Raw genomic sequence first — 22,812 nt, 5'->3', positions numbered from 1 at the left:
ATACTCCAGGTGGGGCCTCACCAATGACTTATACAGGGGCATTAAAACCTCTTTTCTTCTGCTGGTCACACCTCTCTATACAGCCTAGCAACCTTCTAGCTATGGCCACCGCCTTGTCACACTGTTTTGTCGCCTTCAGATCCTCAGATGCTATCACCCCAAGATCCCTCTCCCTGTCTGTACATATCAGACTCTCACCGCCTAACACATACGTCTTTCATGGATTTCTACTCCCTAAGTGCATCACTTTGCATTTCTTCGCATTGAATTTTAATTGCCAAACCTTAGACCATTCTTCTAGCTTCTGCAGAGCCTTTTTCATGTTTTCCACTCCCTCCGGGGTGTCCACTCTGTTACAAATCTTAGAATCATCCGCAAAAAGGCAAACTTTACCTTCTAACCCTTTGGCAATGTCACTCACAAATATACTGAACAGAATCAGCCCCAGCACCGATCCCTGAGGCACTCCACCACTCACCTTTCCCTCATACGAGCTAATTCCATTAACCACCACCCTCTGGCGTCTGTCCGTCAAACAGTTCCTAATCCAGTTCTCTACGTTGGGTCCTATCTTCAGCCTGTCAAGTTTATTCAAGAATGTTTATTAATGTATAAAGAGAGTCTGTGCCATTGAATGATGATGAGATTAAAGCTAGAGAGAGATACTGGGAATTAAGGGAGAACTGGATTATTGTGATAGGATTTGAAAAATCTAGTGTAAGTGAGGACAAAATAGGAGAGAGTAAGTTTGAGATTATGGAAACAGATGAGAAGTTGGGTGCCTTTAGAATGACTGCAGCAATAGAATTGGGTAAATACTTCAGACGTTGTCAAAGTGCACTTTGGATATGATATTGGCAAGAGTTTTCAAGCTAGTTGGAAACAATAATGTTGTACCACTAAATCAAATAATGAATTTGACCTTAATAAAGAGGAAATTCCTCCTCTTTTACAGCATGCAGTTAAACCAGTAAACAAGGCTTATAGGTTGGAACTGGTAACGTGTAGAGTTATAGACCAATATCAAATCTCTCATTTATTGAGCAAGTTACTTGAAAAGTTATGCTATTTAAAAGTAAATTCCTTCATTGAAAACAAGAGTATTTTACATCCTTACCAGTCAGGGTTTCACACTGAATATGAAACTGAAACGATCTTGTTAATTATACTAGAAAGCAAGTGTAGGCAGGGAGACGAGGGGGTGATTTATCAATTTATTTATTATACCTATTTTTATTCTAGTAATATGAGCTAATTCTTTGTGGATCACAAGAAAACATAAGGAATAATACATTACACAAAATATACCTAAATAGGGCCCTGTTTACTAAGGTGCATTAGTGTTTTTAGCGCACCTACACTTAGTGTGCACGCTACCTATGTAGGTACCTATAGGGATATTGTAGGCATGTACATGGTTAACACGCGTTAAAAACATTAACATGCCTATAACGTTGCTTAGTAATTAGGGCCCCAAATGTGGAGGGGCATTTTTGATATGATGTTTCAATCTGATCTTGGATATTTTGTGAAAAGCTTCCAAAAATCCAGTAATGAACATGGCTATTTTTGAACCAGAAAAATTTCCAATTTTTTGTTATGAAAATGGCCATTTGCTAGACATTTTTGTGCCCAGTGTGTTTATCTTTTAGGACCATTTTCGGAAAAAAAAGCATCCAAAGGAAAAATGCCATTGGGATGTATGGGGGGCTAGTATTCTATTCTTAGTAGACTGGCCACACAGACATCCCAGCAGAGTAGTGGAACACTCTAGGGGGCACTGCAGTGGACTTTACATAAAAGATCCAAGGTACACATCTCACAGTTACTCCCTTATATTGTATGGTAAGCCCTCCAAAATCCACCAAAAACCTACTGTACACAAGCCCTCATGCCTGCAGAGGTCACCTACATATATGTACAGTAGATATTTAGTGTATTTTGGAGGGCTGACACCATAGGCGGTCGGTGGCCCAACTGTTTGGGGAGGCTAAAGGGGGCGGGATTAGGGGTGGGGCCAGGGGTGGAGCAATTTGTTCAACCATTGCATTTGTATGTCTGGATTTCTTATGTTTACCCCCTGGCATCTCTCTTCCAAATTTTTAACTCCATGGTATTGGGACTGTCTCAGTCATTCCCCTAGCAAACCGACTCAGAGGCAGGGTTTGGATCTTTCTCCCTCCACCCCAGGAGAGAGTTGCATCTGTTCTGTTCCCGTCACCTTGCTTTACCTGCCCCTCCCCTTGTCCACAACAGCACAATTCGTAGCTCTCTCCTTTCCCAGGAGCAGCACGTATCCTTCACCAGGCACACGTATATGCGGGAGTAGGAGGGGTCAAGCTTAGGTGGGCGGGGCCTGTAGGTGCTGGAAGGGCAGGGTTTGAGGAAGCGCTGCATGGTCGGATACAACCTGTGGACTGGCCGATCTCTGTTTCTCGATCTCGGTTGCTGTTTCCTTCTGCTGACAGCCATGGATGTTTGCAGTAGATGCTCTGGGCTGCGCCTCTCACTGCCCTTGGTGCCACTGTTGCTTGGTATGTACAGCCAAAGAGGTCATGGGAGCTTGTCACCCATCCGCTACTTGTTGCACTCGCACGTTTTAAGCCATAGCAAAAGTTTTCTTAAGTTGCAGCGACGGCTCACCTCCGCTCTAGCCTTTCTCTTCTCGCTCAGTGTCCCGCACTCCCGGAAACAGGAAATACCTCATCAGAGGAAGGCGGAACACTGAGCGAGAAGAGAAAGGCTGGAGTGAAGGTGAGCCATTGCTGCAAGTAAAACTTAAAAAGTTTAAACGCCGGGCGGGGAATGGAAAGCTCGGGGATCTGAGGGCAGGCTCAGTGGGGGGTGGGTGGCGAGGAAAGGTCACAGCTTGGCTTCTTATACGGGGCGCCTATGGCTGACACATTCCACCACAAGTGTACCAGTTAGAATGAGATACGGGCCTGAGTCCCCTTCTCTGAAGTCCACTGCACTGACCACTAGGCTACTCCTGGGACCTGTTTGCTGCTCTAGTAGGAATGGTATCACATCTGAAGCTGTCATGGATCCTGGTATGTACTGTCACTGTCACATCTTAGGGGCTGGGAGGGAGTTAGTGACCACTGGGGGAGTAAGGGCCCTGGTCCGTGGGAAAAACAGCCCCCGCCACCAATGCAGGGCACTTTTTCCCGCAGCTTAGTAAAAAGGATCCCTTAGTTGTGATTGAAACAGGTCTAGTCAAAAACGTTTTAATTTTGGCCCTAGAAGTTTTCATTTTGTTCCACTATTGCAGAAAAACATCTATCTTTTGGTGCTGCCCACGTCTCCCAAAACACAGCCCAACATGCCCTCTTGAAATTTGGACAAACTGTGGAGGAAAACATCTAAAATCAGGGTGTCAAAAATTGCAATGTGGATGCTTTTGAGAGAAAAACTTTCTTCTGCCACCTTATGACATTTTTTGAACTTTTGTTTTTTAATGAGCCCCGTTGTATACTATCATACGCTGACCTTCAATGTTTGTTATATTCATTATTGATCCTCTTTGATCTCTTTGCCATATTTGATGCATTGAGCCATGCCCTGTTGTTGTGAAGACTGGAGGATTTAGGTAGTCAGGGAGTGCATTGAAATGGTTTTAAGCCTGTCTTTTTGATGGAGATGATTTTATGTTTAATGGAGGTATTAAAAATGAAAATGTTATTCTGTAGTTTATGGAGTGCCTCGAGGATCTGCATTATTCCCATTGCTATTTAATATCTATTTATTCCCCTTGGTTGAAGTCATTAACATGCATGATTTTGATGATATTGCTGATGATATGCAACTTTTATGTCAGGTGGTTCAGAATCAAATTGAAGCATTAAAGAAGTTGAGCGTGTGTTTGTGGGAGATTGTGGGATTAGTTTCTAAAAAAACGATCTCAAATTGAACCCTGAAAAATAGGGATTGCAAATTAGTCAAAGAAATAAGACTGTTTATAGCTATTCTGCATGCTGTTTTAGATTCTGTAATTTCTAATTTTTCAGTATGTATTTCTTATCTGTTCATTACTTCATATTCTTTACATTTTTTAAGGCTAAATTTCAGTTAAAATTTGTAATTGTGATTAATTATGCAGTTAATCACACAATTAAAGATATGTTATTTTTTTCCCCACTGTAGCTCCTTGTGACTCTTAACAATAGAGGGTTTAGGGAGTCTTTTACTAAGACGTGCTCATGTTTTTGATGCATGCTAAAATTGGGTGCGCGTTAAACATTAGAGACGCCAATACATTCCTATGGGCGTCTCTAACGTTTAGCACTTGACTAATTTTAGAGTGCACCAAAAACGTGAGCGCACCTTAGTAAAAGACCCCCTAAGTGACTTGACTACAAAAGGAGTGGAATAAGCCAACTACAATGTCCAAGAAGACCAAAGTTTATTCTTCAAAAAAGATGTGCTGACATACCAACCCAATACGGGCCATATTTCGACATACAAAGCCTTCATCAGGGGTTCTTTTAAGCCTGCAAAACAAATATAAGAGATGGTCACACTCAAAATACCATAAAGAATACTGTAGAACTCATAGCTTCACAGCACAATTCATCTTCAAAGTTCTGCATGAGGTATGGTATTTTGAGTGTGACCATCTTTTATATTTGTATTGCAGGCTTAAAAGAACCCCTGATGAAGACTTTGTATGTTGAAACACAGCCCATGTTGGGTTGATATATCAGCACATCTTCTTTGAAGAATAAACTTTGATCTCCTTGGTCATTGTGGTTGGCTTATTCCACTCCTTTTGCAGTCTGTGCGATTTTGTGGAAGATTAGTTTTCTCTGGCTTTTGGGGGTTTTTTTTAGGGTTAAGCGACTTGCCTCTAGTCAAAACGATCTGCAGTGGGGAAAAATAAATAAATGGCATATCTTGAATCACATGTTAAATCACAAATAATTTTTTTATTGAAATGTATCCCTACAAAGAAATAGATTGTTGGATACAAATCTAGTTATAACCAATGTGGAGAATGTTACTAATAAAGAAGTCAGTTTAGGTGTCAGATTTGATGGGGAATTGAATATGGAAGCACAAGTTTCTTCTGTAGTTTGTTCTTTAGGGATGCATAATCATTTGAAATGCCACAGGGAATGTTAGTGACATTTCATATCATTTATGTAGGGGTAGAGATATTCAGCTGGTAGCGGTCAACATTTTTTGCCACCGTCTTTATACCGGGATATTCAGTGTCAGGCCATGTCTGGGCACCGAGACAGCGACACAAAAAGCATAACAGATGAAGAAATCTATATGAAGATGAATTTATTCAACCTATAATGCCCGACACAGACCATGTTTCGCCCACACATGGGCTGCCTCAGGGGCTAATTATGTTGAGAACTGGATACCTCTTCACATATGCATTGTGCCTCATATGACTACAATCATATGACAAGGAAATCTGCACAATGGCTCCGTGAATCCTCCAGTTTTACCAATGACGCTGGAGGATTCATAGAGCCATAGTGTGTGGATTCCCTTGTCATATGATTGCAGTCATATGAGTCACAACACATATGTGAAGAGGTATTCAATTCTCAGCATAATTTGCCCCTGAGGCAGCCCATGTGTGGGCAAAACACGGCCTATGTCGGGCACTGTTGGTTGAATAAATTCATCTTCATATAGATTCCTCTGTCTGTTCTGCTTTTTGTGTTGCTGTTTTGGATCTTGCAGATAGACTGCTCTGTTGTTTTCTTGGACCATGTCTGGGCACTGGCATTGAATATGTGGGAATACATGGCTGGCTAACGCATATGTGGTTAGATGCAGCATTTAGCACTTAACTGCTTAAGGTGAACTGCATAAAGATAGGACTGTGTTTTACGAGGTCCTATTTGTGCAGTTAGCTTATGTGGTTACACGCTGAATATTAGCACTTAACCACATCAGTGCTGACTCCACCCCCGGACCTCCTACAAAATAGTCGGTTTTGGCTTAGATGCTAACTGAACATATTCAGCAGCACTATCTGGTTAAGTGCCAATGAATATACCCAGTGAGCATCCGACAAGTGATTTAAATGGCCAGGAGCTGTTTCTCATTGTTTTGATCGCTTTGAGTATCGACCCCATAGTTTCCAAAAAGAATGATATAGAAAGAATGGGGCGGGGGGGGGGGGGGTTATATTTTTGTCAATTAGGACTGGATTCAGTAAATGGCACTCAAAATTCAGTGCTGGGATAGCACATAACACGGAGATCCACGCTCAACTTTGGGTGTGAGGAGTTACACTGGTTGAGCCAGTTGATGTAGTAAATCTATATTTTTAGAAAGCTTTTGACAAAGTAACTCATGAGAGACTCCTTAGAAAAGTAAGAAGTCATGGGATAGGAGGCAATGTTCTTCTGTGGATTAAGAATTGGATATTGGACAGAAAACAGAGGGTAGGGTTAAATGGTTATTTTTCTCAATGGGGAGGGTGAATAGTGGAGTGCCGCAAGGATCTGTATTGAGACCGGTGCTATTTAACGTATTTACAAATGATCTGGAAATCAGAATGACGAGTGAGGTGATTACATTTGCAGATGACACAAAATTATTCAAAGTTGTCAAAATACATGTAGACTGTGAAAAATTGCAGGAAGAACTTAGGAAACTGGAAGACTAGGCATCCAAATGGCAGATGAAATTTATTGTGGACAAATGCAAAGTGATGCTCATTGGGTTGGGAAGAATAATCCAAATCATAGTTACCTGATGCTGGGGTCCACTTTAGGAGTCAGCACACAAGAAAAAGACCTAGGTGTCATTGTAGACAATACGCTGAAATATTCTGCACAGTGTGCAGCGGCAGCCAAAAAAGTAAACAGGATGCTAGGAATTATTAGGCGAGGGATGCAAAATAAGACCAAAAATATTATAATTCTTCTGTATTGCTTTACGGTGCAACCTCACCTTGAGTACTGTGTTCAATTCTGGTTGCTGTATCTGAAAAAACATATAGCAAAATTAGAAAAGATTCAAAGAGCGTCCGAAATGATTGAGGGGATGGAACTGCTCTCATATAAGGAAAGGCTAAAGAGGTTAGGGTTCTTCAGCTTTCAAAAGAGATGGATGAGGGAGGATATGATTGAGGTCTACAAAATCCTGAGTGGTGTGGAGCAGGTAGAGGTGAATCAATTTTTCACTCACTCAAAAAGTACAAAACTAGGGAACACTCAATAAAATTGCATGGAAATATTTTAAAACAAATATGATGAAACATTTTTCACTCAAAGAATAATTAAGGTCTGGAACTCGTTGCCATAGGATGTGGTAACAGCAGTTAGCGTATCTGGGTTTAAAAAAGGTTTGGACAAGTTCCTGGAGGAAAAGTCTGTTATTGAGATGGGAATGGGGTAAGTCACTGCTTGCCCCAGTATTGGTAGCATGAAATGTGCTACTTATTGGGTTTTTGCCAGGTACTTGTGGCCTGGATTGGCCAGTGCTGGAAGCAGGATTCTGGGCTAGATGGACCATTAATCTGACCCAGTATGGCTATTCTTATGTTCTTAACTGAAACCAGGTGTAAATCCTGGCATTCAAGTTGGGTGCGGATCTGCAGTATTCTATAACACTGCATGCATTTCAAGGGAACACCCCGACCCGCCCATGCCCCTCTCATGGCCACACCCCCTATGTAGATCCATGCAGAAACACTTAGGCATTTTTCTGTTACTGGGTACGTGTGTTTTTGCAGAGATTTGCCGTTTCTGTCCCATTCTGGCGTCTTGCTTCTTTTAGAACACTTTTCCATACCAAAAGTAGCACTTAATGTTTAGCACCATATATAGAATTTTCCCATTATTGTACACTGCTTTTATTTCATGCACACTATTCTTACAGAGCACACATACCAAGTAAGAAAAGCATGCCCAAAGTGACATAAAATGAAACAAAAAAAAATTAACTTTTCACAAATAACATGAAACAGAAAATATTCAAATACACACTTCCAGCATTCTGGCTGCTCACTATGATAGATGAAACTATTTAACAGCAAAAGATTTGGTTACAATTCTTCATTCCTCAGCAGCCAATAAAATTGATTATTGTAATTCAATCTATTATAGCATAACAGGAGTGAATATAGAGTGGCTGAAGTGTATTGTACCATATCATTTCTAGACTGATTACTGGCAATAAGAAATACAGTCTTATTAGAGGAATACTTACACACTACATTGGCTTTTAATGGCAGCCCAACTTAAATGTAAAGCATTAATGGTGATTTTGAGATGGTTATGCACAGAATCCCCAGACAGGAGAGTTTAGCCCAGTGGTTTCCAAATCTGGTCCTGGAGGCACCCCAGCTAGTCAGATTTTCAGGATATCCACACTGAATATTCATGAGAGAGATTTGCATGCAGTGCAGGCAGTGCATGCAAATCCCTCTCGCAAATATTCAGTGTATATGTCCTGAAAACCTGACTGGCTGGAGTGCCTCCAGGACCAAGTTTGGGAATCACTGGTTTAGCTATATGTTCCAAGTTGATTGATGAGTTCTTTGCAATAAACATTATTAAAAACTCCATCTTTGGCGGAGGTATTACTAACAGCAACAAGAAAGATGGTTTCAGTTTCTTTGATCCAGTAATGTTGGCATTCCCTGCCTATAGATTTTTGAATAGAGAGGGAAGGGTTGGGGGGGGGGGGGCTATTTATTAGAGGTGTGCTGTCCTAAAAATTTTCATGTTGTTTATATTCCCCTATTGTCAACGAGAATTTTCATTTTAACACAGTAACACAGTAAATGACGGCAGATAAAGACCTTCACGGTCCATCCAGTCTGCCCAACAGGCAGCTAGAGTCACATCCGCCACTCTGTGAGACAAAAACACATCAGAACTCAAGAGATCTTGGGGCCAGTACATAGGATCTCTAAGGGAGTGATAGGGAGAGTAGGTGGTATGGATGAGGAGACTAGATAGGGCATATGGTCTTTTTCTATCAACATTTTTCTATATTTCTATATAATACTGGTTGGCAATTTGCCATCATGCCAACCACATATAGGCAGCAAAACATGATTTATTTTGTTTGTTGCATTTGTATCCCACATTTTCCCACCTATTTGCAGGCTCAATGTGGCTTATATTGTTCCGTCATGGCGATCGCCATTTCCGGAGTGAGAGATACAAGTGGTATTACATTTAAAGGTCATGAATAACATTGTGGGTTAAGCAGTCAAGTATAAGGAGTTCATAGTCGGTAAAAGATATAAAGTGGTTTTGTGTTAAAGTTCATTCGTGATAGAGTAGACCTTAGTAGTCGCGTATAGAGAGTTAGGTTTTAACCAGTTCAGGCTTGAATTTCGTTGTCTGGTCATTAGGATGGGTCGTTGTGGTATGCCTGGTTGAACAGGCTGGTCTTCAGTGATCTCCGAAAGTTAGTTAGGTCGTACATGTTTTTCACGGCGAGTGGAATGGAATCTTGGGATAATATATGTGATAATTGCAACATATGACAATAAAGTGATATATAGTACTTCATTAGTCTTTTGCCATTTGCGGGACACAGACCGTAGAAGCCTGTCCGGCAGTAGCCTTATTTCCCCAATATTGCAGCTGTCAAATCTTCATCTGCCTTTTGCCATTTGTGGGACACAGACTGCAGAAGTCTGTCCTGCATTTTGTTTGGGTTTTGGTTTTGTAAATGTATTTGTTTTAGGAGCAGTATTGTTAATATTGTGCACTCTTCCAAAATACTGCATATTTGCAAATATTTTATTTATTTATTTATGCATTCTTGTATCTCACTATTATCCAAAAACAGGTTTCAGTTCAAAGTAGCTTACAATTATTACAGTTTCCATTTTGGTTAGGGTCCTGTGATGAAAGTATGGTTACATTATTTATAGTAGGATTTTTTTTTAAAAAAGATATGTTTTCAGTTCTTTTCTGAAATGGAGGTAGTTCGTAATGCTTCTTGTGAGCACTTTTTATGATACATGACAAAAATTTACATTTTGTCTTTTTTTCTTGTCATTGCAGGCAAAAGAAAAAAAAATGGAAAATAAATGCACATCCCTACCAGTTAATATTAAAGAACTTGGCCAAAGTATAAGTAGCCTAGTGGTTAGTGCAGCAGACTTTGATTCTGGGGAACTGGGTTTGATTCCCACTGCAGCTCCTTGTGACTCTGGGCAAGTCACTTAACCCTCCATTGCCCCAGGTACAACTAAGTACCTGTATATATTATGTAAACCTCTTTGAATGTAGTTGCAAAAATCACAGAAAGGTGCTATTTCAAGTCCCATCCCCTTATTAGTCAAGAGTTTTAATTTGTTGTGTTTTGAGATATGTTTTGACATGTGGGAATATGATTTCATTACTACTGCTTTGACATTTTATAAAGTTGGAATAGCAAATGTTTATGAATGCCATTTATTTGGTATTTTCATGTTAGTCAACCCAATTTGTTCTTACGTTCTTGTCAGGCAGCTGCAGATTTTTCAGAGTTCATACATGTTTCTATTGCCAGTTTCCATTATTTCATTCAGGTTTCCATGCAAAAGAATGAAGCATACTGTTAGGTACAGTACGTCATAAACTAAGCAAAGAAGAAGTCAGATAAAATACAGGGTCTACCCAGTCTGCCCATTTGCACCTCTCTACTGTGTTGACACATATCTTTCCCCTTCACTAACCCCATTTATCTTTGTTCCATTGCCAAACACTTTTTGTGTCTTTTCCAACCTCTGCTTCCTTTTCTATCACTAAAATAGTCTACCTAGTGGTAGGTTTAAAACGAATCAGAAAAGTTTTTCTTTACTTGGCGCGTAGTTCGACTCTGGAACTCATTGCCGGAGAAGGTAGTGACGGTAGCTGGCTTTGCTGAGTTTAAATGGGGTCTGGATAGATTCCTGAAGGAAAAGTCCATTGATCGTTATTACATTTTGGGTTTTTGCCAGGTTCTTGGGGCCTGGATTGGCCGCTGTTGGAGATGGAGTGCTAGGCTTTATGGACCTTGGGTCTTTTCCCAGCATGGCGGTGCTTATGTGCTCATATCACTTCCAGCTTCATATAATGACTCTGTGAGAGAGAGCCTCTAGGATGTTACCGCTCCCCCTTAACAGCACTCTCTCACAGTTACAAAGTCACCTTAAAAGCTAGCCACAGAGTACAGAAGAGGTGACTCAGCAAGAACAGAGCAGGGAGGGCATGGTCAAGGCAGCATAAAAACCCTCAGCACTGATCAGTCAGGGAGGCCCAGAGGAGGGAAGGGAAGCGGAAGCCCAGCCTACTCAGGTAGGCTGAGTTTATCTTGGAATCCTGCTGAAACTATAACTTTGGAACTCAGGGCCAAGCTTAGCCCAGTTGTGCTGAGTTTTGAATAGCAACATGGGGAGAATAGGGGATGACCAAATGACTTCCAGCAAAACTGTGGTAAATTGTAAACCTTTATTGAGCATGCACCATGTTTTGTTTTTGTTTTTTTCTAAATTTTGAAAGACAGAACTTTAACTCTGAGACTCCAGGCCAGAGACAAGCTGTTTGGGCTGCCTTTAGAGAGACAGACTAGTGCAGAAGCAGGCCACGGGAAAGGGCTTTATGAATATAAGGACTGATTTTTGTGTTTATTTTCTCCTGACCTGTGAAGAGAGCAGGTCACTCATTTCCCTGCACATAAATAGATTATTTTATTTCACATTTAAACCTCTGTGTGGATTTGTTTATCAAGGCTCCAGGCCCTGCCCTCACTCATGCTGCTACAGACCCCTTGTCCTTACTGTTCACTCTATATAAAATGCTTCCTTTTGAGATATGACTTACGCCTGCTTGATATTTAATTGCTTGCATCATATCTCCTTTCACCATTTTTCATACAATCTGTGCTCTAATGAATACTCTTACTAATTTAGAAGTACATCTTGCACATTTGGAAAGGTCGATGTCCATGAGGTTAAATAAAAAACAAACAAACCTGAAAGTAGCTACATTTTTTTCTGTTTCATTATGGTGTCATTGCGATTTATAGATTGAAAAAGGTTCACCATACATATAATCTGATGGTAGCATCTTACTTATGATTGTTAATGAAATATAGGAAGTCAGAAGGGTAAGAGAAAGATAAGAATCAGGCTTCCAGCTTCTAAATGTTCACTTCAAGCTTCTGAAAATCACTTCACTGAATTGGAGCTTTTTATGACGATTATAAGTGAATTTCTAAAGCTTGAAACTGGAAGCCTGTCAGGTATATTTATGTTGGAATCTGGACTTAATACATGATAACATGGGAATATACTACGTACTAAGCTCAGATTTAGCGCAGAACTTTTGGGGATTTTTAAAATATATCTTATGGCAAATCACACGCTATTGTTGTCATCAGCATGCGGTATATGCAAAGAGTTAATATGGGAGCTTAGTTTAGCACCGACTCCCGCATCTTCACTTTTGGTGCCAGATTTACGCCTGCTGAAACCTGATGTAAATGCTGGCACCCGAGATGGGCTCGTTGAATCAGTATTCTGTCACAACACGCGCAATTTCTCACAGTGCCCATGCATACGGTAAAAATGTGAATGTGCCTTAGTAAAAGGAGGCCTAAATGCTCCATTACCCCAAGTACAAAACTTAGGGCCCCTTTTACTAAGCTGCGTAGGCGCCTACACATGCCCAACATGCACCAAAATGGACTTACTGCCTGACTACCATGTGGCTCTTGCGGTAATTTCATTTTTGGCGCGTGTCCGCTACGCGCGTCTGAAAAATTATTTTTTATTCTCAGATGTGCGCCAAGTGGCATCTGACGCACGTAGGTCCTAACCGCCCAAATTCTTTACTACTAGATCTATGGCTGGCGGTAAGGTCAGAGACCCAAAATGGATGCATGTCAATTTTGATTTTGCCGCATGTCCGTTTTAGGGGGGGGGGGGGGGGGAAGGCCTTTTTTACAGGTGCGCTGAAAACCCACGCCTGCACTACTGCAAGCCACTTTTCAGCACGCCTTTGTAAAAGGACCCCTAAGAGCCCTGTTTACCAAGCTGTGCTAGACACGCGTTAACATTTTTAGCATGCGCTAAGCATTAGCATGCACTAGCCATGTAGATGCTTATAATATTCCTATGGGCGTCTACATGGTTAGTTCATGCTAATTTGTAGCACATGCTAAAAATGCCAGCACACCTTAGTAAAATCTTAGGGCCCTAAGATTGTGAGCCCATAAGGGACAGAGACAATATATATAATATGTAAACCACTTTGGTTGTGTCACAGAAAGGTAGTATATCAAAAGGGGTATTTTTTTATATATCTAAATTCGATTTTGGATGTTTTGCTTAAATCCTCCAAAAATCAAGTAGTGAACGTAATGATTTTCAAACCAGAAAGACATCTATTTTTTTGTTTCAAAAATGACCATTTCCTAGACGATTTGTAGACGTTTTGTTCTCAGTGCTTTTTTCTTTTGAGACCATTTTTGGAAAAAGTCCAAGGGAAAGTGCACAAAAACAAACCATTGGGATATATAGGGGGCCATCATACTTAGTAGACTGGCCATAGAGACATCCAAGCAGAGCAGTGGAGCACCCTAGGGGGTCACTGCAATGGAATTCACATAAAAGGTCCAGGTACATATCTCACTGTTACCCCCTTACATTGGGTCCCCATCGCTACACTGCACCAACCACCAGTGGTATAGCTAGGTGTTGCCACGGGGGGCCTGGGCCCCTCCAAATTTCATCCAGGCCCCTGGTTTTGCTGGCGGGGTTCCCCAACCCCCAACAGCCAAAGCCTTCTTCAGCGCCGGCTTCCAGCATGCCATGTTCCCTGCCCTGTGCTCTTTCTTCCTCCTGACGTCCTGCACGTTCCTTTAAGTGAAACTGAGCGAGGTCTGGCTACACCCCTGCTGACCACTAGGCTAGTCCAGGGACCTGCTGGCTGCTCTAATAGGAATGCTATTAACATCTGAAGCTGTCATAGAGGCTGGTATGTACTGTTTCTTTCACATCTTTGGAGGGTGAGAGGAGTTAGTGGCCACTGGTGAAGTAAGGGGGGAGTCATGCCTTAATCACTCCAGTGGTCATCTAGTCATTTAAGATATCTTTTAATTTTATTTATTTATTTTTGTTACATTTGTACCCCACGCTTTCCCACTCATGGCAGGCTCAATGCAGCTTACATGGGGCAATGGAGGATTAAGTGACTTGCCCAGAGTCACAAGGAGCTGCCTGTGCCTGAAGTGGGAATCGAACTCAGTTCCTCAGGACCAAAGTCCACCACCCTAACCACTAAGCCACTCCTCCACATAGTCATATATTGAAACAGGTCTAGACCAAAACATCTAGCTTTAGCCCTGGACACTTTTGCTTTGTTCCATTATGGAAATGTCTATGTTTTGGGAACATCCAAATCCTGCCCTAATATGACCCAGACATGCCTGCTAGTGATTTGGATGCATTGCAGATGAACTGTATAGAAAAATAACTTAAAATGTATTTCAAAAATAGCAATGTGGATGTTTTGGTGAGAAAAATGCCCATCTGCCACTTTGTGCTACTTTTTGGACATTTTTCTGTTTCAAAAATGAGCCCTAACTGCATTACCCTTAACCTCAATGGGGGCTGTTCCCAACTTAAAAGAACACTCCCCATATAGCAGTATCTTTTGCAGGATGTGTCTGTAGGTTAATAAATCCTCATGTTATCCATTGCCTTTTTATGGGAAAGGGATGGATGGGAAGGTACCATACCATTTCCAGAAAAAAGGGACATTGTATTATGATGATCATGCAACAGCCATTTATTTAAAAAAAAATCTTTTCCCTTCATAAGGAAAATCACATGGCTTGGTTTGATAACAGCAAGGATTGATTCCTTTTCATTTCCAAGAAGAACCGAGACAGGATTATCTTACAATGTCAAAGCTCCCTCTTGACTGATAGTTCTATTGTCCCTCTAACATGTTGACAGGATATTTTTTTCTTTTATTCCTCGGGTGTTTCCATTTTTTTTAACTGATGCACATACTCATTTTCAGGTGACTGAGGAGGAAAGAGAGTCCCTATCACTGATCACAAGTACGACATGGCTGGAGAGCCATCTCAGTAGAGTGCCTGGTGTCATAACTCTAGCCAGCATCCATCCATCATCACTAACAGTTAGTCTATTGAAGCTGCAAGAATGACAGGCTAAGAAAAACACACAGACACGCACATAGGTAGAAAAAAATGAGGTACACTGCTCTGAAAGATTTGTTTGTGTGAACAGCAATCTTCCGAGATGGCTTTGAAAAGCAGAATGGCAGAGCAATGATATCCACAAAGAGAAAAGGAGTGAAAAAAAAAAGGCTGCTTGAAAGAGAAGCAAAGCTCTGAAATGTGTGGGGGTGGAAAGACACCTCTAGTACAAATGGAACAATGACAAAATGCCACACTGAAAGCCAGGGTAATGGCTGATTCAGAGGTACAACAGTGCTGGCGATAGCCTAAGGCTGACTCTTTGGGGAAATGGGAGCAGAGATCCCATTGCACCATGAAGACTCCCCTTGCCTCCTCCCAGCAAATAAAATATAGCTTCTTTTTGCACTGTTGTAGTGATTGGAGCAGCTTGGTTCCAGTAATGATGTTTATAAATCTCTTTTCAGTGTGACTATTCACTTTAACATATGGAAGGAAAGGAACACTCAGGACAGTCAGATAGAATAGAGAGACAGCGACTCGCAAAAGTCTTGCTATATGAAAGCCATAAATATTAAGTTAAAAAAATAGTAGCAAAAGAGAGGATCAAGCAAAAGAATTGGAAATAATAAAAAAAAGAGAAAGTAAAAAAGAAAACCTTCCTACCCCCCTCAAAGAATTTGAGTAGTGGTGAAGGGATCCACTGGACATGCAAAAATATAGGCTAACAGACCTGTCAAGTCTCCTGCATTAAGTGGGAGACTCCTGCTATCACAGGTCATCTCCCGCACTCTTTCTGGAGACCCATGAACTCCACTCAGCAGCCTTCCCCTCTATTGGCAGCAGGAGAACCATTTCTAAGACGTCTCCTGCTGCCACAGGACCAGACTCATGATAACAGCTGCAGCCCTGGAACTGTGGTATGCCAAGGGGTGGTGCCAGGAGGTGATGGGGTTGGGCAGGGCTAGGGCTGGGGGTATGTCCTAAAATCTCCCTCTCAAAATCAGACTTCTTGGCAGCTCAGGGGTGGTCTCTTAGAAACACCTCCCACTACCTGAGGTGTCTGTCTCAGTTGCAAGTGTCTCACTCTTTTTCCTGACCTACAGGACAGGAAGTGTATTATTGAGGTGGGCTAGAGATCACTTTGCCTCCATCTTTTCCCAGGCTGTTTTGTAAAAGTTCCAGAAATGTAATCCCCACCCACCCTTCCTCACCAGTATCCAATTCTTGTAATCATCTATATATATAAAACTCACCCTCAACGTTCTGAAGACAGTGACGTCAGTGAAGCCAAGCCCTGACTTCCTTCAAAAAGGTTCGAAGGTTCGTGGTGGTGAAGCCACCAAAATCGCTCCGGGCCCCGCCCTCAAGGGCGGAGCAATGGCAGAACAACCAAGGGGTTGGCAGGGAGGGAGGGAGGCAGGAAGGCGTGGGGGGGGGAAATCGCTACGGGCCCCGCCCTCGCGTCAAATGTCATGACGTTGAGGGCAGAGCAATGCCACAACAACGAAGGGGTTGGCGGGGGGGGGGGGGTGTTGCCGACGAAAACCTTGCTAGCGCTCGTTTCATTTGCTCAGAAACGGGCCTCTTTTACTAGTTTTCAAATAAGCCAAAGAAGACTGCACAGAAAACAAATGAACAGCTAGAAGAAAAGAGATGAAAACGACAAGGAGAATGACACTTTGTTAAGCTCAAAACAGCCTTTTGCCTGCATTCTTAACCACTCCTGATGTTAATTCATGATGCTACACTGTGCCTAGGAAGTCTAGTGTGAACTGATTAAGACAACAGAGCTATCCCTACCATGCCTTATAGTAACAATGCACATGTCAATCTTGTCAAGCATTTGACATCTATATCTGCTCAGCTATCAACAGGCAAACCTGCAAGCAGGCAGAAGAGAACTCTGAGCCACAAAGGACAGAACTATCTTCCTTTACCAACATATTGCTGACTTAGAGAGGGCAGTCTTCAAATTAATGGAATTGTTGCAAAATTCACAGTACCATCTTACTTGCAGATTTTGCATTAATTTTCAAAAGTGATAGCTTGCATATACTCTCACTTTCAGAACGGCTTACAGACAAAGCAGCCACAGACACTAACTTTTTGTAGCCAAAACAAAGTACAATAGTTTTGAAAACACTAAACGATGCACACTGTTGCCGTAACCCTTTTCCTGGGCAGGGCTGCCAAGAAGGAGGGGCAAGGGGGGAAAGATTCCCCAGGCCCAGCCTCCAAAGAGGGCCCGGCGCTGCTACCACATTGGCATGGCTTCCTGGCAGTGGCACTGGTGCAGGCAGCCAAGCAGGCAGAAGAAGGCTGCATTCATTGGTCTCCTGCTTGTGGTTTATTGCGTTAATACATTGTCTTCTCTGCTGCTGCAGGTCCTTCTTCCTGCCTCACTCGTCCTGCCTCCTCCTGACTTTGACTACTTCCTTTTTCCACTGGTACTGTGACAGAAAAGATTTGTGGCAGCAAAGAAGACCCAGAGTAAATGCATTAATGCGATAACCCGGTCCAGGGTGAGTGCAGCAGGAGAGAAGACGGATCACCGGTCCAAAGGGGAGCACTGTAGACACCGAGGTAGGGTCATGTTTCATAGATAAGGTAAAATTATGTATCATACCTGATAATTTTCTTTCCATTAATCATAGCTGATCAATCCATAGACTGGTGGGTTGTGTCCATCTACCAGCAGGTGGAGATAGAGAGCAATCCTTTTGCCTCCCTATATGTGGTCATGTGCTGCCGGAAACTCCTCAGTATGTCGATATCCAAGCTCCATCCGCAGGACTCAGCACTTAGAGAATTACACCCACAAAGGGACACTCTGCCCAGCTCACCACCACCGAAACGGGGGAGGGGAATTAACCCAGCTCATCCCCACACAAGTGGGGGAGGGGAATCCGTCCAGCTCATCCCCGCGGAGCGGGGGAGGGACACCACCCCGCCGATGCGGGGGGATCTGGCTTATCCTGCAACCGCAACCGCGGGAGGAGCTGACTGACCCTAACACCGCCGAAGTGGGAGGGGTAAAAAAGCTGCCCTACAGCCGCACGAAGCGGGAGGGAGCGCCGGCAGAATTTATGTCTCAATCCAGCCCCGTAAAACGGAGGGGAGAGGAATGCAGCAGCTCACTGTAACACAAACTCGTCTCAACTCTTGAAGAATCCAATTGAAAAAACTTGAACACGAAGTCCTCCTGAACAGGAACTGAAGACTAAACTTGAATCTGAAATGCAACCAGAATATAAACAGTACAGATATCTGGGAGGGGCTATGGATTGATCAGCTATGATTAATGGAAAGAAAATTATCAGGTATGATACATAATTTTACCTTCCATATCATCATGCTGATCAATCCATAGACTGGTGGGATGTACCAAAGCAGTACTCACCCAGGGCGGGACATAGAAATCCCTGACCGCAACACTGAAGCTCCAAACCGGGCCTCCGCCCGAGCAGCCACAGTCAAGCGGTAATGCCTGGAGAAGGTATGGGCCGATGCCCAAGTTGCCGCCTTGCATATCTCTTCCAAGGAGACGGACCCGGCCTCTGCCATCGAGGCCGCCTGAGCTCTAGTGGAGTGAGCCTTCAGCTGAATAGGCGGCACCTTCCCCGCGGTCACATAAGCCACTGCAATGGCTTCCTTGACCCATCTTGCCACTGTAGGCTTAGCAGCCTGCAGACCCTTACGAGGACCTGCAAACAGGACAAACAGATGATCCGACTTCCGGAAATCATTGGTCACTTCCAAGTATCTGATGATGACTCGTCTCACATCCAGATATTTGAGAGCAGAGTATTCCTCTGGGTAGTCCTCCCTACGAAAGGAAGGGAGACAGAGCTGCTGATTCACATGGAAGCGAGAAACAATCTTGGGCAGGAAGGAAGGCACTGTGCGAATAGTCACTCCTGCCTCCGTGAACTGCAGAAAAGGCTCTCGACATGAGAGTGCCTGGAGCTCGGAAACTCTTCTGGCTGAAGTGATAGCCACCAAAAAGACTGCTTTCAACGTCAGGTCTTTCAGAGATGCCCTTGACAAGGGTTCAAAAGGCGGCTTCTGCAAGGCTCTTAGCACCAGGTTGAGATTCCACGCAGGCACCACTGAGTGCAGAGGAGGGCGCAGGTGATTAACTCCCTTGAGAAAATGTACCACATCTGGCTGCGAAGCCAGGGAAGCACCCTTCAGGCGGCCCCTGAAGCAAGCCAGAGCCGCTACCTGGACTTTAAGGGAACTGAGCGACAGGCCTTTCTCCAGACCTTCTTGCAGGAACGCCAGCACTGAAGAAATTGGAGCAGTGAAGGGAGAAAGTGAGCCTGCTTCACACCACGCTGCAAAGGTATGCCAAACCCTGGCGTAAGCAGTAGAAGTAGAGCGCTTCCTCGCTCTCAGCATAGTGGCGATGACCTTGTCTGAGAAGCCCTTCTTCCTCAGACGCTGCCGCTCAATAGCCAGGCCGTAAGACCAAAGGGGGAGGGATCCTCCATCACCACGGGACCCTGATGCAACAGGCCCTGCTCCACTGGCAGCCGCAGAGGGTCGTCCACTGATAGCCTTATCAAGTCCGCATACCAGGGACGTCTGGGCCATTCCGGACCCACCAGGATTATTCGGCCCGGATGCTTTGCCACCCGGTCTAGTACCCTGCCCAACATGGGCCAGGGCGGCAACACATAGAGAAGCTCCTGTGTCGGCCACTGTTGGAGAAGAGCATCTACTCCCAGAGATCGAGGGTCCCGTCCTCTGCTGAAAAAGCGCGGCACTTGGCAATTGGCCGATGACGCCATCAGATCTAGGCTCGGCTGGCCCCAGCGCTTCGTGATGTCCAAGAACGCCTGAGCCAATAACTGCCACTCTCCGGGATCCAAGGTATGGCGACTGAGAAAGTCCGCCTTGACATTCATGACTCCGGCAATGTGGGCCGCTGACAGCTGTTCCAGGTTCGCTTCCGCCCACTGGCATAGATTCATGGCTTCCTTGGCTAGAGGGGCGCTCTTGGTACCTCCCTGGCGGTTGACATAGGCCACAGCCGTGGCATTGTCCGACAGGACCCGTACTGGCTTCAACGCCAGTACCGGGAGGAACTTCAAAAGCGCCAACCGAATGGCTCTGAGTTCCAGGAGGTTGATAGACCACTTTGCCTCTGCAGGAGACCAGAGCCCCTGCGCTGTCCTTCCCAAGCAGTGGGCTCCCCAGCCCGTCAAAGAGGCGTCCGTCGTGACGACAATCCACTCCGGGGTCACAAGAGGCATCCCTGCAGACAACTTGTCTGTCTTCAGCCACCAGCTCAGCGCCTTGCGCACTGCTGGGTCCAAGGGAAGGCGCACAGCATAATCCTCCGACACCGGAGTCCAGCGCTGCAGCAGAGAGTGTTGTAGTGGTCTCATATGAGCCCTGGCCCAGGGCACTACTTCCATCGTGGCCGTCATAGAGCCCAACAGCTGCACATAGTCCCAAGCCCGGAGCGGAGAGGCTACTAGGAACTGGTCCACCTGAGCCTGAAGTTTGACAATCCGATTGTCCGGCAGGAACACTCTGCCCACTTGGGTGTCGAATCGAACTCCCAGATACTCCAGGGACTGAGTCGGGCGCAGCTGGCTTTTCTCCCAGTTGATGATCCACCCCAGGGAGCTCAAAAGAGCAATCACCCGGTCCACAGATTTGCCGCACTCTGCATAAGAGGGGGCTCGGATCAACCAGTCGTCCAGATAAGGATGGACTTGTACTCCTTCCTTTCGCAGGAAGGCCGCGATAACCACCATTACTTTGGAGAAGGTCCGCGGAGCAGTAGCCAACCCGAACGGGAGGGCTCTGAACTGGAAGTGTCAGCCCAGGACTGCAAAACGCAGAAAGCGTTGATGAGGAGGCCAGATGGGAATATGCAAGTACGCTTCCTTGATGTCCAAGGATGCCAGGAACTCCCCTGCCTTCACTGCCGCTATAACAGAGCGGAGAGTCTCCATGCGAAAGTGCCGAACTTTCAAGGCCCGATTGACCCCGTTGAGGTCGAGGATAGGCCGTACAGAACCTCCTTTCTTTGGTACCACAAAGTAAATGGAGTAACGTCCCTTGCCAAGCTGATTTTCTGGCACCGGAACGACCGCACCCAGGCGGATCAGATTGTCCAAGGTCTGCTGCACTGCCACAGCTTTGACCGGAGACTTGCAGGGAGAGTGTACAAACCCGTCTCTTAAGGGTCGGCAGAACTCTAGCTTGTAGCCGTCTCTGATGACTTCCAGCACCCAAGCGTCTGAAGTTACCCTGGTCCACTCACCCAGAAACGAGGACAGGCGTCCTCCAATCTGCACTGGGCCATGGACCAGGACCCCGTCATTGGGTACGAGACCCTGGGGGAGGACCGGAGGGCGCACCTCCGGGACGGCGGTCTCTGCGAAAGGAATGCTGCTTGGGGGAGAAGTTCCTCTTGAAGGAAGAGGGGGCAGAGGAGCCCGACTTGCCCGGGCGGTACCGACGGGCTTCCTGAAACCGTCCTCTGGAGATACCGGGGCGAGCACTGGCCCGAGCCCTGACCTCTGGTAACCTCTTGCCCTTAGATGTGCCGAGATCGATCACAATTTTGTCCAGCTCGACCCCAAAGAGCAGCTTGCCTTTAAAAGGCAACTTAGCCAGGCGGGACTTAGAGGCGTGGTCCGCAGACCAATGTTTCAGCCAAAGCCACCGCCGCGCAGAGACTGTCTGAGCCAAACCTTTAGCCGAAGCTCTCAAGACATCATACAGTAAGTCTGCCAAATAAGCCAAGCCCGATTCCAGGGCCGGCCAATCAGCCCTCAAGGAAGGATCCCAGGGGGAAGCCCGCTGCACAATCGTCAGGCACGCCCTGGCCACATAGGAGCCGCAAACTGAGGCCTGTAAACTTAAGGCAGCCGCCTCGAAGGACGACCTTAAGGCCGCCTCCAATCTTCTGTCTTGGGCGTCCTTTAGGGCCGTGCCACCTTCCACCGGCAACGCCGTTTTCTTAGTCACCGCAGTGATTAAAGAATCCACGGTAGGCCAAAGAAAGGCCTCCCGTTCACTTTCAGGCAAAGGATAGAGGTGGGACATAGCCCTAGCCACTTTGAGGCTCGCTTCCGGGACATCCCATTGAGCCGAAATTAAGGTGTGCATGGCATCATGCACGTGGAAGGTTCTAGGCGGGCGCTTCGTCCCCAGCATAATGGCGGAGCCAACAGGGGCTGAGGGAGAGACGTCCTCCGGAGAGGAAATCTTCAAAATGCTCATGGCCTGCACTAACAGGTTGGGCAAATCCTCTGAGCGAAAGATCCGCGCTGCAGAGGGGTCATCCGCTCCATCCGAGCGGGAATCCGTCTCCTCCAAGGAATCCCCAAAGGACCATTGGGAGAACTCAGATACGCTGCCCTCATCTACATCAGAGGAAACAGAGTCCTCTAAGGCCTGGGAATCCACCCGAGGGCGTTTACTTCCGGGGGCCTCAACCCCTTTATCGGACAAGGGAGAAGGGGCAGCGTTTTGCATAAGGAAGGCCTGATGCAGCAGCAAAATAAACTCGGGGGAGAAACCCCCCAGACTGTGCACTTTAGCAGCCTGGGCCACAGCCCTAGACGCACCCTCAACCGGTGCTTGCAAGAGTGGGGGAGAAACATACTGCGCATCCAAGATGGCGTCCGGCGCGACACTCCGTGAAGGAGCCGCATGGGA

Source organism: Microcaecilia unicolor, chromosome 5 (assembly GCF_901765095.1).
Source record: "Microcaecilia unicolor chromosome 5, aMicUni1.1, whole genome shotgun sequence".
In the NCBI taxonomy this organism is placed as follows: domain Eukaryota; kingdom Metazoa; phylum Chordata; class Amphibia; order Gymnophiona; family Siphonopidae; genus Microcaecilia; species Microcaecilia unicolor.
Note: the sequence above shows the minus strand (reverse complement) of the source record.